This window comes from Euprymna scolopes, chromosome 6 (genome assembly GCF_053919585.1).
Source record: "Euprymna scolopes isolate OS-2025 chromosome 6, ASM5391958v1, whole genome shotgun sequence".
Classification (NCBI taxonomy): domain Eukaryota; kingdom Metazoa; phylum Mollusca; class Cephalopoda; order Sepiida; family Sepiolidae; genus Euprymna; species Euprymna scolopes.
In genome coordinates this window covers 120000948-120018072 of record NC_136487.1, presented here as the reverse complement: position 1 = coordinate 120018072, position 17125 = coordinate 120000948, and the positions used below count along the sequence as shown (strand labels likewise).

Genomic DNA, 17125 nt, shown 5'->3' with positions numbered 1-17125 from the left:
CGTGAAAGATGAATCATCAGATTTGTGTCTTGGTTATGTGGAGTTGATAATGTAACAAGATAGTTTGAGAAACACGCTGAAATTAGTCAAGAGTTGGTCGTCAGAGAGGAAAGTTGACAGTCGTTAGTTAGAGGGAGAGAGACGGTCCATTGACCGTAATGGCTCCGAGTAGGGGAGACTGTTGGAAAATGTCAATAGTAAATAATCTAGGACCCCTAGCGAGTGCAACCTTGGTGTGATTAGAGGGCTTGCGTGTTTCTTGGATCGGGATAGCTATGCTGGCGGGAGATTTGTCTCCTGGTAGGGTCACCCAAGCCAGACAGGTTGAAGGGTAGAGATCAGACTAAGAGCACTCACTGGTCCTCCAGGTTGGGGGTTAGAATAGGGCCAACAACCCAATTCTATAAAAGAAAGTTACAGAAACCTCAGCAACATCATTTGTGGACTTCTTAGTCTGGGAAGGGTCCTCTCTAGTAGAGTTCATGACATGAGCAGGTGAAGCCTTTGGGAAGCCAGTGCGCCAAAAAGAAGCATTGAGGCTGAGATCAAGGCTGCCCGGAATGACATGGGTTGAACTGAAGAGGATCAGCCACAACCAGGTCCATGAAAGGAGCGTTGTTGCGACCCTATGTTCCCTAAGGAATCAAGAGGCCTAAACAAACAAAACAAAAATCTAGGACCAGCGGTTGCAGCTTTCCAATGGGGAAACATCGATAATAAAGTTGCTGAAAAGACAACCTGAGATTTGTTGATTCATTGGGATGAATCTTCTTTTTGCCGTTTCCCATCAAGCAACACCAAAGATGAACCAGGTATGTTTTCCTCATTGGCCAATGTTAACTCCCCCCAAAGAAAACTGTTATTCGTTCCTGTTTTGTTATGTTCTATGTCCAGTTCATACTCTCATCACTAGATGATCAAATATATCAACACGTAAATATATGTACACTAGACGATGATGTATACTTGTGAATATATACAAGCCCACTGTATTACATTGTCAGAAACATCGCTCATGGAATGTGAGGACAAAAGGATAAAATAATGGAGCAAAAGTTAGGAGACTGCCAGAAGTAAACCGATAGCCCACTTTCTATTCTACTTTTTAGGAAAGAAAGCTTTTGTCTTTTATCTGTTTATCCGAAGGCCTAGGCAACAGAATAAAAGTATTAATAAGTTTGTCCAACAAACTTTCTTCCAAACATTCTCTATCTCACCTCTCACTCTCGATCCCTCCTCTTTTTCTCCTTCCCTCTCACCCTCTCTCTCATTTCATCTCTACCTCTTCTATCTATCACACTTTTGATCTCCCGTCTTTACCCCTCTTTCTACACCGCTCTCTCCCCCTTCCCCCCTCCTTTTCTCTCTCCCTTGCTCTTTATCACCCTCTCTCTATTATACAAGGTTCATTTCAAAAGCTAGGCCTTCTATTTTTTTTATTAAAAAAAAACTAAAACGTTGAAGAACTATGAAGACTGGAGTATTATCATTAAAACGAGCAACTTTTTGGGTTCCAGAATTTATTTTTCTACATAGTCACCACCATTCTCAATGCACTTTTGCCCTCCTTTTGATGCCTCAGTTGTAAAAGTTTGAAGTAGACTTTGTCACTCACATCTCTGTTGCCACTCTGAAATCGATAAACCCATCTCCTAACTGTGCTGACATCAACTGCATCAGCTTCGTAAACATTTAACAGGTGCCGATGAATGTTAATCAGTTCAATTTTCTTCTGCATGGAAGAATTCAATGACGCATCTCTGCTTCTGACGCATGTCTATGATGGGGGTTGCTTTCAAAGTTTCACACCATCAATATCTGCAACAGAGAGATGACACTTTCAGTCATCATAAAAATACAATTTGCAATCTACCTCTGATCCATTTGGGCGGAATAAAAAATAGGAGACATTACTTTTAAAACGTCCCTCATATCATTTCACACCAAAAGTCAATGGAAAAATCGTTTTAAATGTCGATCCCCCTCCTTCTGATTATTTTTGTTCTTGTTGGCTTAAAAACGGAATGAATATTAGAAAACAAATGCATCTATATTCTGCCCGCTGGAAAAAAAATATATCAGTTTAGTAAGTATACCTTGCGAAGTTTCTGATTTTTAGTGGGCTGTACACACATACAAACAGACAATTGCCTTTTATATAAGAGGCTAAAAGAATACTCTTACAAAGACAGGTAAAAATAATTTCTCAAACAGAATAACTTGGCACCGCTTTTATGATTTCATACAAAGATTAAAATCAAGATATAATAATACTAAACCTTATGACTAGAATCCTTGTTCTAATTTTGATAAAAATCCATTACGCGATTTTGATTCTAAAAAATGTCTAAAATTTAAGGGGTCTTAAGAAAATGGGATTCAGAAAATCTGGATTCATTGGTTGATCTACCTTATTTGAAGGTCCTGTGTATCTGTAGTTGATTAACTCCACTCTTTCTTCTTCTCTGCAACCTCTCTCTCACAGATGTGATGTTGCTAATCTCAGTCTTTTCTATAAATACTATGATGACATATGCTTAAGAACTGTCTAATCTCTTCCCTGCTTCCTGTGTTCCAGCTCATTAGACTTATTGGTCTAGTTGTCTCCACTGTTTTGATACTTCATTGTAACACAACTTCCTATTCCAGTAACTTTTTTTTCTGCAGCTTGTTGGGACGCCTTTTCTGCTCACTATTTCCTTCCAACTATACCTTTGATCTTTTCAAGACTTAGGCCAATAGGCATCTCCTGTCTTATCATTTTGTTAGCTCCTTAGATCAAGTGGCTTCACAACTTGTCTGGAGCAGTTTTCATTAAAAAATTGGTCTTTAATGACTATGAATCAAATTTAATGCAAATTTAAAATATTTTAATTTTCAAATTGAACTGTGTTCCCATATTGTATCTCCTATAATTCCTTTAAAATACTTCTTATCTCCTATAATTCCTTTAAAATACTTCTTATCTTCTATAATTCCTTTAAAATACTTCTTATCTCCTATAATTCCTTTAAAATACTTCTTATCTCCTATAATTCCTTTAAAATACTTCTTATCTTCTATAATTCCTTTAAAATACTTCTTATCTCCTATAATTCCTTTAAAATACTTCTTATCTTCTATAATTCCTTTAAAATACTTCTTATCTCCTATAATTCCTTTAAAATACTTCTTATCTCCTATAATTCCTTTAAAATACTTCTTATCTTCTATAATTCCTTTAAAATACTTCTTATCTCCTATAATTCCTTTAAAATACTTCTTATCTCCTATAATTCCTTTAAAATACTTCTTATCTCCTATAATTCCTTTAAAATACTTCTTATCTTCTATAATTCCTTTAAAATACTTCTTATCTTCTATAATTCCTTTAAAATACTTCTTATCTTCTATAATTCCTTTAAAATACTTCTTATCTTCTATAATTCCTTTAAAATACTTCTTATCTCCTATAATGCCTTTAAAATACTTCTTATCTTCTATAATTCCTTTAAAATACTTCTTATCTCCTATAATTCCTTTAAAATACTTCTTATCTTCTATAATTCCTTTAAAATACTTCTTATCTCCTATAATAACTTTAAAATACTTCTTATCTTCTATAATTCCTTTAAAATACTTCTTATCTTCTATAATTCCTTTAAAATACTTCTTATCTTCTATAATCCCTTTAAAATACTTCTTATCTTCTATAATTCCTTTAAAATACTTCTTATCTCCTATAATTCCTTTAAAATACTTCTTATCTCCTATAATTCCTTTAAAATACTTCTTATCTTCTATAATTCCTTTAAAATACTTCTTATCTTCTATAATTCCTTTAAAATACTTCTTATCTTCTATAATTCCTTTAAAATACTTCTTATCTTCTATAATTCCTTTAAAATACTTCTTATCTTCTATAATTCCTTTAAAATACTTCTTATCTCCTATAATTCCTTTAAAATACTTCTTATCTTCTATAATTCCTTTAAAATACTTCTTATCTCCTATAATTCCTTTAAAATACTTCTTATCTCCTATAATTCCTTTAAAATACTTCTTATCTCCTATAATTCCTTTAAAATACTTCTTATCTTCTATAATTCCTTTAAAATACTTCTTATCTTCTATAATTCCTTTAAAATACTTCTTATCTTCTATAATTCCTTTAAAATACTTCTTATCTTCTATAATTCCTTTAAAATACTTCTTATCTTCTATAATTCCTTTAAAATACTTCTTATCTCCTATAATTCCTTTAAAATACTTCTTATCTTCTATAATTCCTTTAAAATACTTCTTATCTCCTATAATTCCTTTAAAATACTTCTTATCTCCTATAATTCCTTTAAAATACTTCTTATCTTCTATAATTCCTTTAAAATACTTCTTATCTTCTATAATTCCTTTAAAATACTTCTTATCTCCTATAATTCCTTTAAAATACTTCTTATCTCCTATAATTCCTTTAAAATACTTCTTATCTTCTATAATTCCTTTAAAATACTTCTTATCTCCTATAATTCCTTTAAAATACTTCTTATCTCCTATAATTCCTTTAAAATACTTCTTATCTCCTATAATTCCTTTAAAATACTTCTTATCTTCTATAATTCCTTTAAAATACTTCTTATCTCCTATAATTCCTTTAAAATACTTCTTATCTTCTATAATTCCTTTAAAATACTTCTTATCTTCTATAATTCCTTTAAAATACTTCTTATCTTCTATAATTCCTTTAAAATACTTCTTATCTTCTATAATTCCTTTAAAATACTTCTTATCTTCTATAATTCCTTTAAAATACTTCTTATCTTCTATAATTCCTTTAAAATACTTCTTATCTTCTATAATTCCTTTAAAATACTTCTTATCTTCTATAATTCCTTTAAAATACTTTTTATCTTCTATAATTCCTTTAAAATACTTCTTATCTCCTATAATTCCTTTAAAATACTTCTTATCTCCTATAATTCCTTTAAAATACTTCTTATCTCCTATAATTCCTTTAAAATACTTCTTATCTCCTATAATTCCTTTAAAATACTTCTTATCTCCTATAATTCCTTTAAAATACTTCTTATCTTCTATAATTCCTTTAAAATACTTCTTATCTTCTATAATTCCTTTAAAATACTTCTTATCTCCTATAATTCCTTTAAAATACTTCTTATCTTCTATAATTCCTTTAAAATACTTCTTATCTTCTATAATTCCTTTAAAATACTTATCTTCTATAATTCCTTTAAAATACTTCTTATCTTCTATAATTCCTTTAAAATACTTCTTATCTTCTATAATTCCTTTAAAATACTTCTTATCTTCTATAATTCCTTTAAAATACTTCTTATCTCCTATAATTCCTTTAAAATACTGCTTATCTTCTATAATTCCTTTAAAATACTTCTTATCTTCTATAATTCCTTTAAAATACTTATCTTCTATAATTCCTTTAAAATACTTCTTATCTTCTATAATTCCTTTAAAATACTTATCTTCTATAATTCCTTTAAAATACTTCTTATCTCCTATAATTCCTTTAAAATACTTCTTATCTTCTATAATTCCTTTAAAATACTTCTTATCTTCTATAATTCCTTTAAAATACTTCTTATCTTCTATAATTCCTTTAAAATACTTCTTATCTTCTATAATTCCTTTAAAATACTTCTTATCTCCTATAATTCCTTTAAAATACTTCTTATAATTCCTTTAAAATACTTCTTATCTTCTATAATCCCTTTAAAATACTTCTTATCTTCTATAATCCCTTTAAAATACTTCTTATCTCCTATAATTCCTTTAAAATACTTCTTATCTTCTATAATTCCTTTAAAATACTTCTTATCTCCTATAATTCCTTTAAAGTACTTCTTATCTTCTATAATTCCTTTAAAATACTTCTTATCTCCTATAATTCCTTTAAAATACTTCTTATCTTCTATAATTCCTTTAAAATACTTCTTATCTCCTATAATTCCTTTAAAATACTTCTTATCTCCTATAATTCCTTTAAAATACTTCTTATCTTCTATAATTCCTTTAAAATACTTCTTATCTTCTATAATTCCTTTAAAATACTTCTTATCTCCTATAATTCCTTTAAAATACTTCTTATCTTCTATAATTCCTTTAAAATACTTCTTATCTTCTATAATTCCTTTAAAATACTTCTTATCTTCTATAATTCCTTTAAAATACTTCTTATCTCCTATAATTCCTTTAAAATACTTCTTATAATTCCTTTAAAATACTTCTTATCTTCTATAATCCCTTTAAAATACTTCTTATCTTCTATAATCCCTTTAAAATACTTCTTATCTCCTATAATTCCTTTAAAATACTTCTTATCTTCTATAATTCCTTTAAAATACTTCTTATCTTCTATAATTCCTTTAAAATACTTCTTATCTTCTATAATTCCTTTAAAATACTTCTTATCTCCTATAATTCCTTTAAAATACTTCTTATAATTCCTTTAAAATACTTCTTATCTTCTATAATCCCTTTAAAATACTTCTTATCTTCTATAATCCCTTTAAAATACTTCTTATCTCCTATAATTCCTTTAAAATACTTCTTATCTTCTATAATTCCTTTAAAATACTTCTTATCTCCTATAATTCCTTTAAAATACTTCTTATCTTCTATAATTCCTTTAAAATACTTCTTATCTCCTATAATTCCTTTAAAATACTTCTTATCTTCTATAATTCCTTTAAAATACTTCTTATCTCCTATAATTCCTTTAAAATACTTCTTATCTCCTATAATTCCTTTAAAATACTTCTTATCTTCTATAATTCCTTTAAAATACTTCTTATCTTCTATAATTCCTTTAAAATACTTCTTATCTCCTATAATTCCTTTAAAATACTTCTTATCTTCTATAATTCCTTTAAAATACTTCTTATCTTCTATAATTCCTTTAAAATACTTCTTATCTCCTATAATTCCTTTAAAATACTTCTTATCTTCTATAATTCCTTTAAAATACTTCTTATCTCCTATAATTCCTTTAAAATACTTCTTATCTCCTATAATTCCTTTAAAATACTTCTTATCTCCTATAATTCCTTTAAAATACTTCTTATCTCCTATAATTCCTTTAAAATACTTCTTATCTCCTATAATTCCTTTAAAATACTTCTTATCTCCTATAATTCCTTTAAAATACTTCTTATCTTCTATAATTCCTTTAAAATACTTCTTATCTCCTATAATTCATTTAAAATACTTCTTATCTCCTATAATTCCTTTAAAATACTTCTTATCTCCTATAATTCCTTTAAAATACTTCTTATCTTCTATAATTCCTTTAAAATACTTCTTATCTTCTATAATTCCTTTAAAATACTTCCAAGAAACTGATATGTAATTGATGTCTAATGCTTATCGTTAACATTTCACAAAAATTAAGGGTATCCGAATTTCCTTGAAGAGCTCAACCCCTCTTTATCTCTTTTGCATAAAACTAAATTAGAATAGTATAGCTCACAATATCACCCAACAGATGTGTTCCAGATTTCAGAATGATTAGCTTAGGAACGAACCCCATACATAGAAATATATAAACTAACTTTATGCAAATAGATATAAACTGTTGAACATCCATGGCTGAAACTTGTTGGACAAATCAGGCATGTGCATTCCAGTTTATTAGCACAAAATATGGTTGAAATAAGGACTGTGGATTTTATTAGCAATTTTATGGGTAGCATTTTTTGGGGGTGGGGATGTAATCATGTATTTGAATTTAGAACCTGCGTTTGCACAAAATGAGACTTTTTTGCTAAAAAATCCGATGGTTTATTCATTAATGACGCCATGATTCACAAAAGTTGTTTTTTTTTTACTTTATTATGCATTCACAGTAGATAAGAATATTGGAATTGTAAATTTATTCATATTATTGTAAAAATGGAAAATTTATTCATATTATTGTAAAAATGATAAATTTATTCATATTATTGTAAAAAAGGGCAATACAGCACATTTGTTTTGTTAGTACATATGTGTGGTGGACGTTCAATTGTGGGATGCTTGACCAGAAGAAGAGGGGGGTGCAGGGGACTGAAAATATTTCTGACCAGCAAGACTACCCCCAAAAATATTCTCTTTGTTCGGAAAATCAGTGCATGGAAAAAGTCCCTTTGAAATCGCCTTTGTGAGACAAACAATACCCAAGATTATTTGTGAGACAAACAATATCCAAGATTATTTGTGAGACGAACAATATCCAAGATTATTTGTGAGACAAACAATATCCAAGATTATTTGTGAGACAAACAATATCCAAGATTATTTGTGAGACAAACAATATCCAAGATTATTTGTGAGACGAACAATATCCAAGATTATTTGTGAGACAAACAATACCCAAGATTATTTGTGAGACAAACAATATCCAAGATTATTTGCAGGTAAGCCCCCAGAATAAAGGCAGTCTTAGATGTTATCTTCAATAGATGTCTGGACCAGACAAGCCAAGCATGGAGAGATCCCAAGAGAATAGAAAAGAAAGGTGGTTATAGTCAGCTGAAAGAGAAGGAAAAAGGGGAGGGGGAGTTGATTTTCCAGAGAGCAGCCAGACAGTTGATTTTTTGGGAGCTCTAGGTTGGGTTCCCTTGAGACACTCAGCAGCCCCAAAATTTTATTGATGGGACTTGTATTTTGATCAAGCAAAGATTCAGTGCTGCAAGTCTGTCATTAGTAGACAAATACCATTTGTAAACTTTAAAAAAAAATTAAATTAAACATCTATTATTTTTTTTATAAACTGGTTTTGCTTAGTATGAGGGCTCTTTCATTGTAGCTGGAGTGACAAGCAACTATAGTCCAGGACATGTGGGAGATGATCACGGCCAGTGAATGAACATAGTGCAGTAAGTTAACATGTGCAGTTTCACACTATAACCTCTGGAAAAGTTATAGACCTCTACGATTACCAATTCCAAACTAAATTCCTGATTCCGATACAATTACCAATTTCAATTCCGATTCTTCAGAAATCTCTGAATGTTTTATTATAGTTGTAATTTTTTTCCCGATTACCGTGTAAAAACACTTGTTAAATGTGCAAGACGTAAAAATATACTTGTGGGAGATGACCTATCGATTTTAGCTTTACTGGTTGCTTAAAATCAATAAATATTTACTATTTTATCATTATTACCAGCAATGGAAGATTTTGCTTTAAACAAAATCAAATTAAAAAAAAAAGACAATTAAAAGAACCATTTTGGCATCAGAAAATAGGCCCAAATTTTTCCAATTCCAATACCCCCAAATTTTCCGATTTTTTCAATTCTTGATTTCAATTCCAATTAATCGTCTCAACACTAATAAGAATGGTGGTTATTCAATGATACGTGAGCAATAGACCAATACCAGACCATAATAGCAACGAATAAGAAAACATTCAGATTTTATTTTTCAACTCTGAAGTTAGTTTATATCCGTCTTCCGGGGCAAGTGCACATCTATTGGGCATCAATTTAGCTATTGAAATTTGGCAAAATGGATGCATTTGTTAAATTTTTATATCTCTTTAATTCTCATGAATCAATGATTAAAGCACCACAAGGAGACAACATTTTCATTTTAAATAAGTTTTATTTTTAATTCATCGACAAAATGTATGCATCGTTTATGGAAACGAAAAGATAGATAGATAGATAGATAGATAGATAGATAGATAGATAGATAAAGAGAGTATCGTCCCAACCAACCCCATTTGTGAGGACAGACAAAAAGCGTCACCTAAGTGTCAACTAATTGTTCCCAGACTCCTGTCAGCTGACCAACAAACCGTTTAACTGTTTCATTTCTATCACGACTCTCATTATGATCTAACGACCCACACATTCTTTTCGACTAACGTGCTCAGAATTTGATCCAAAGAATCCAGTTCTTTATCGGTGTTTATTTCCGCCCCCCCCCCACTCCCCCACGATCATGAGGAAAGTTTTAGATGAGCAGACGGGTAAAATCTACTAAAATCGAATTTCATTAAAAGAAGAAGGAACAATGATGCAGGTTCTTGATGGGTTCATCTCTTTCCCACGATGAAGATGTGACACAAGGGTGAGGAAAGTGGGACTGAAAAATCAGCGCCCTAAATGAGAAGCACTCTGGCCTGAAAAAAATGCTTGGGCAGCCGTGTCAGCATTCATCGGTGGGGACGCCTCAGGCGATTAGCAATAAACCAACACCCTTCTTAAAGAATGAAGGCAAAGCCTGGGAAGATAGACGTCCTGAAACTGCACAGAACCAGGAACATATCGCCATCAACAAGGAAAAGAGCCATTTTAGAAATGACATAGACACTGTTGATTTTGATGTCGAGCGAACAAGCAGGAGTATCAGTATTTAGTTGCCTTTCAAAATTGAAATATGAAAATCACATCACGATCAGGTCGATGTGAAGTTGAAAACTGGAAGAAAGGATTCTATCAATCGTGATTCATCAGAAACTTGATATTGTTGGGATTACAGCTCTCTTATATGTTTATGTGTTGAGACAGCCCAAAAAAGATGTCGATACTTCCTCTCCTGCTCTTGTACATTCTGCTATGTACAAGAGCAGGAGAGGAACTATTTACTTTGCAAAAAAAGGGCCCATTGATTTTGAGAACACAAAACAAAAGAGTGGAGGGATCATTTTATTTTATGACGTTTGTGTATAGAAAATGTTGAAAACAAAATTCATATTAAAGATAAATAATCGTGTTTATTTCTTTGCTCTATTTTCAGATATTTGCTTGTCAGCAGTAAAATATTTCGAGTTTGAATAAAGTCGTTTTCATTGGATTTCGTTTTGGAGACTACCATCCAACCATTCAAAAAAAGGAGATGAAGCAGTTGGTGAATATTAGCAGTGGTCTATGGATACTCATGTAGAGACTGTTGTCCTTGGAGAAGATGATGGTAATCTAAGGTTGAAAGAATTCATGATGCAACAAAAACAACCCAGCCGGGCATTTAGCTTTGTGTAAATAAAATCAGATTATAAATATTCATACCTAGTTCATACAGCTAATTTTATATACCAGAGAAGATGTTGCTAATTTCTTGATGGACACATTTTGAAATATCAATTCAAAGGTAATTTGGTAAGGTTCATAAGGTAAAAGGCACTCCGCATAAGCGCTGTAAGGATCAGCCGAGGTGACAGTTGCACACAGTTGACATCTCAGAGAAAGACTGGGAAGGCAGGGCTAAAGAAGAAACAGCTTTGCACACAGTTGACATCTCAGAGAAAGACTGGGAAGGCAGGGCTAAAGAAGAAACAGCTTTGAACAGAAGAAAGGCTGCAGAGGATAAGCGTAGAAGGAGGAAAGCGTCATCTGCTCAGGGCCCCCTTCCAAGGGATTCCCATGCATTGGCTGTCGCAGTGTGTGCACATTGAAGATCGGTCTGTGCAGTCACCAGAGGATATGCTGCCAAAGACAAATTTCTCATTGAGCAGCTAAAAAGAAGAAGATGGCTACAATGATCAGGTGAGGGGACAGCTGCGCGCAGTTGACATTCCAGAGAAAGACTGCGAAGGCAGAGCCAAAAACAGGGACAGCTGGAAGGCTTTGTCAAAGCGAGGCACTGAAGCTTTCGAAATCAACAGAAGAAAGTTTGCATAGACAAACATAGAAGAAGAAAAGCGTTATTTTCCCAGGACTCCTCTTCCCAGGGATCCCCATGCCTTGGGTGTCACAGGGTGTGCATATCAAGGATTGGTCTGCACTGTCACCAGATGGCATGCTGCCAAGGACAACCTTCTCATTGATTCTCGGATCTGAAAAACTAACCAAGAATAAGGTAAAAGAATAAATGTTGCTATTGGTGAAAATAATTGGATAAAATCAGATTATAAATGTTCATATCTACTCCATCCCTTCGTCCAATAGGATACAGTCCAACCAATACAAAGAAGCTCTGGTCGTTACGTGCAGCATTTATGTGAAAAAAAAATATAGCAAACATCAAGATGATTTCTGTTCATCTATTTGTAAGCTTTAACATAATTTTATGAATACAATTTACAAAAACAAACATACATGAATAAAGAAACATTCACCATTAAAAAGAAAATGTTTGCTGCTTTGATTTCTTATTTCAAAGACAATTATCACTCAAATAAATATAATTTTGCAATATTTCGTCTTTTATTATTAAAAGTATAACACTCTCCAATGCATTGCTCTTCACAGTTTTTTTTTTTTTACGGAATTCATGACCACAAAAGACTTTCTTACATGTGGAGACATCACACAGAAGGTATTGGAATACATATTAAAATAAGACTGTTTATATTTTTTTAAAAACAACAATTTCGGACTCAGATAAACATTTGAACTGAACCAACATGCTCATTTCAATGCTGAAACTTTTTATCGTCATAGATACAATAAAGAAAACTTTAATCAAATATCAGCTGTTTATTGGTTTTATTTGGATTTTGCATCGTTTGTCAAGTCACACAGAAAATAACGCAGCACTCAATAATAGAAAAATATTACTATACAGAATGCAACTGCTGCCCCAATACGATTGGATTTATCTCCCTTAGTGACCTTATTGTTAGGATTTGCATGGTAAATGATGCATACATTTACACACACACACACACACACACACACACACACACACACACACACACACACACACACACACACTCACATACACACACACACACACACACATATATATATATAATACTGATTAGTTATTGGTCAACCAATCATAGGTAGAAGTTATTTAAGATATAAATAATAGTTTGTGTATTCATTGCTTTTGCAGACTGTTATCCTCATCTTCATAGTTGTTTTTTCACCAGGTTTCGGTCAACTCATCCTCTGGCCTTCTTTAAGTGATTAGTTACGCCGGGATAGGACTGCCGAGTCTTTTAACTGTATCCCCAGTAATTATTGCCTTTTATAGTTACTGTATCACTCTGTTTTGGCCAACTAATCCCTTGGCCTGCTTGGGTAGGATGAAAATTGTTATCTTCAGACAATGCTCACCTGGAATCATAGAAACTAAAAACCTCTATCATCTGTGCAACGGGCCCCAAAGGGTGATCAAGGTTGGATTTTATGGTCTTATAAATCCAAGTTTGTGTTCTCATCTGGTTTTCCCTTGTCGGGTCCATACCGAATGGTATTATATTCATTTTTATTTCATTTTTGCTTCATATCAAAAGATTCCAAACGTATAAAAAAGTAAAATAAAATAATAATTTTTTATCGATAGCATTTAAGATGACAAATCGATATTTGATTCTGACTAACCAATTTTTATTTTACATTGTTGCAATATAAAAAGTGTACTTCACTTCAGTTTTGTTTCAAACACTGATCTCTATCGCTTTATGGTTTTAGCCCTTCAAGTGCTAAAATGCAATTGACAACTTCTTTTAGGCCTGTCTTTTATAGATGGCAAAGCACATCAGTAAATATTTATAAATATTCTTATTGTGGCATGTATATGAGAAAGATGTATTCTTCTCATATGCACTAAGCCTGTACTAAGAATTAAGCATGTCGTTAACACTTACATCCATTGCAATGAATGTGTACTATGAGAATTTGATGACAGGCTTAGTTCTCATGATCTTAGAGGAAGATTAAATCTGCACAGTATAGGTGGATATGTGCAGAAGAGTAGACTTCGATTGTATGGCCACATTGATAGAACAGATGAGATTCTTGGGTTAGAAAACGTAAAACAGTTGTAGTAGCAAGGTCGGTTCGCAGGGAAAGTCCAAAGACTGCATAAGGGGAAGTAATAACAATGATCTGAGGAAGGAATGGTACATAAAAAACTGGCCGAAGGTAGGTTACTTTGGAAATCAATTTCTTAAAGTTGTCCAACACATGCCAGCATGTAAAATGAATGTTAAGCTGATGATCATAATTATCACGATTATTACGATTATTATTATTATTATTATCGCTCCTAGCACTACTCACATGTGACCTGCCATATGTATTCACAAAGGGAACATACTGCTACTATTATTGTTATCACTGGGTCAATGTTGGTGTTGTGGACAGGAACAGAGCTGCAGTTATTGGTAAGTTGTCTTGGATGGCTGTTGGATGACTATTGCTGCCGCTCACCATAATCGTCATGGACAGCCATCAGATTGCTTGTCCTGTTGCTTCTTTTTGTAGTTGTTGCAGGTCACTATGTCACCAAACAGTGAATAAAAAGGCTAAGTTAGCAAGAGCATTGTCAAACATACTTTTCGTTTATACGGGTGATACAGCTCCTGCTGATAGTTATGCCTTGATTTTTTTTTTAAATAAAAAAGAAAGATGCACAAAGAGAGACAAGATTTATGTCTAATTCTGTCATATGCACTAACGCTGTTGAACAGTTAACTTCTGTTATTATTTCCAAGAAACAAGATACAACACGTCTTTATTTTATTGGGTTTTTGAATTGAAAGTCATGTTTAATTTCAGAAGAGTTTTCGATGGGTAGCTGATCTGTACAAGTCCTGGAGATAAAAAAGAGTTTTCAAAGAGTAGCTGATCTGTATAAGCCTTGGACTTTAAAATTTTGCAGGCAAAGAGCAAAGATCTTTCTTGTGTGCAGGAATTCTAAAAGATCCAATATTTTTATAGAGCAATTCCAGTTTCTAATTGGTTGCTAGCAGAACATGGCTCCATTTGATTGGTCAGTTCCTATCATCAGTGTCTATAAGTAGAACCTTCCAATTTTTTATAATCATACCCTCAGATTATATCGATGAGGAGGGGTCTTCTTGTTGCTTCAGTTGCTTGGAGACTTGGGTAGAAAGTACCAGTAAAGAATCTGTTCTTGACAATAAACCCGACAGGTGATGGGCCGCTTGGGTACTACCTAGGAGGTTCACCTTCATAGGCCTTGCCACCCGTCTTTCGGGTTAGACAATTTTATTGCTTGCTACCTGAGGCACCCCTACCAGGAAATGCAGATGGGGGTACGCAGGCAATTTTTTCTGGGCCAAAGTGCCCCTCCTTTAGGGGCACTGACTGGATGTACTCACTTTCTGACCTTGTGTCACATCATGCGAATATCTACCCTCAATGTCATCTTTCCAACATACCAAAGGTTGTTTTATATTCACATTCTTCAACTCCTTCATTTGGCATAGCGTGTATGTCTAGTCAGTATGTAATAAGCAAAGGACTTCTTACATTTTTACATGTATTTGAGACTTTTTTCAAGCAGAGCACTACCGACATCTGGTGTTTTTTTTTTATTAGAGAAAAAGAAAAAGTAAGGCTACAGAAACCTGCATAAAGACATAGCATGTGCGTGGGAAGAGTACCAGAAATGGTTTGCTTGATTCTGAAAAGGACATTTTTCAGTGAGAGGCTAGAATTGAACCCAAAACATACAACTCTCCAGTCTCATTCCTTAACTTCTGAGCCACGCCCGTACGCATGTAAGTAGTTAAGAAATAACATAGCTTAACCTATGAATTTATGCATGCAAACAGGTTTAGTCGATTACTCCTGCCAAGATCAACTGTTTTGTTTTCAATTTGTACCTCTTACAACAATTTTTGATGGCTAGAAACTAAATCGATAGTGTGCTACAGGTCCAAATATGCTATATATCAAATTTCAACTATGCAGACCAAATATTCAGAGAGGAGTTTGGTAGAGACTTTTTGCGCACACACTGATAAGGTCACTTTTTTATATGCATATATAAATATTTCTGTGTGCTAGAACATTTTCATCTTAAATTCTACACAATTATGCAGAATGTAGACACTATGCATAAATAATAATTTTTGAATAGAAAACGAAAGCTTTTAGTATCAATGTTAAAGTGAGAAAAAATTCAGCTTTATAGTTATATATACATCTAGTTTATAAAACTCACTATGTCTGTCTGTCTGTCTCCATATTTTCAAACTCTATCTCTTTCGAAATTAAAAGTCACAGAGCAGCGCTAGGGGCCTCAAATGATTGAATTTTTTATGGACCATTCTTTCATGCATCTTTAGTCGGTTAAAATAGATTTTAAGGGGTCAAAATTGAAAAAATCGTTAGATATTTTGTACATTCATCTTAGTTCATTTTTAACCAGTTCACTTTGGTACAGTGGTAACGTCACCAGCTTTGAATGCTACAGTTTTGCTTTCGGTTTCGATTCTAGCTGATGGCACCCAAATACTTTTTTTTTTACTTTTGAAATCACGACTCTATAATAATATATACAAAACATGGACAAATAATAATATCATATTTAAGCGTATTTTACGACTGGGAAAGCCCCCCCCCACTAGTCTAATATATAAAAGGTTATATGTCTGTCTGTCTATCTGTCTCCATGTTTTCAAACTCTATCTCTTTCGAAACTAAAAGTCACAGAGCGGCGCTAGGATCTCAAATGATTAAAGTTTTTATGAACCATTCTTTTATGGGTCTTTAGCCGGTTAAAATAGTTTTTAATGGGTCAAAAATGAGTCAAAATTGAAAACAATCGTTGCACATTTTGTAAATTCATCTTATTTAATTTTATTTTAAATTTTTTATTTTTAATCAGTTCATATGCATGTCACATTGTTACAGTGGTAACGTCACCAGCTTTGAATGCTACAGTTTTGCTTTTGGTTTTGATTCTAGCTGATGGCACCCAAATATTCTTTTTTTACTTTTGAAATCACGACTCTATAATAATATATACGAAATCTGGACAAATTGAAATAGCATATTTAAGCATATTTTACGACCAGGCAAAGCTGAGCGCCCCACCCACGCTAATATAATATATATATATATTCCTACATAATGAAGTCTATGAAATATTTTAAGTAATCATTGAAGTCACATGACTTGAATGATTGCTAAAAAATATTATGAAAAATGTAATAAGAGTTTTACAATACTTCAGATTACAAATTTCAGTAAAACATTTTCACTTCCTGTTTGAAATATCATCACGTAACCTATTGGATACCGGGCAGCAATCTATTTCGAATGACATTGGTAGAGTTCACTTGGGTTAACATTAGATTCAAATCAAATCAGGTGACATTCTTTCATTTTAAAGTCCCCACAAAAAAAAAAAAAAGAAAAAAAAAGAAAGGCAGACGACTCTTATTCAATTATCATTTAGTGTTAGCTTCGATTAAATACAACAT

The 17125-nt window shown here is 32.4% G+C and overlaps 2 long non-coding RNA genes across 2 annotated transcripts in view; one reads left to right on the top strand and one right to left on the bottom strand.

Annotated features, from left to right (window-relative positions):
• The window catches only part of LOC145277915 (uncharacterized), a 104010-nt gene extending 91605 nt beyond the window's left edge, over positions 1–12405 (top strand). The window contains exon 2 of the long non-coding RNA XR_013868245.1: positions 10738–12405. This is a non-coding gene — a long non-coding RNA (uncharacterized LOC145277915). The remainder of the gene's footprint in view (positions 1–10737) is intronic.
• LOC145277916 (uncharacterized) overlaps positions 1–17125 on the bottom strand; it is a 106214-nt gene that overhangs the window by 11198 nt on the left and 77891 nt on the right. The window lies entirely within an intron of this gene.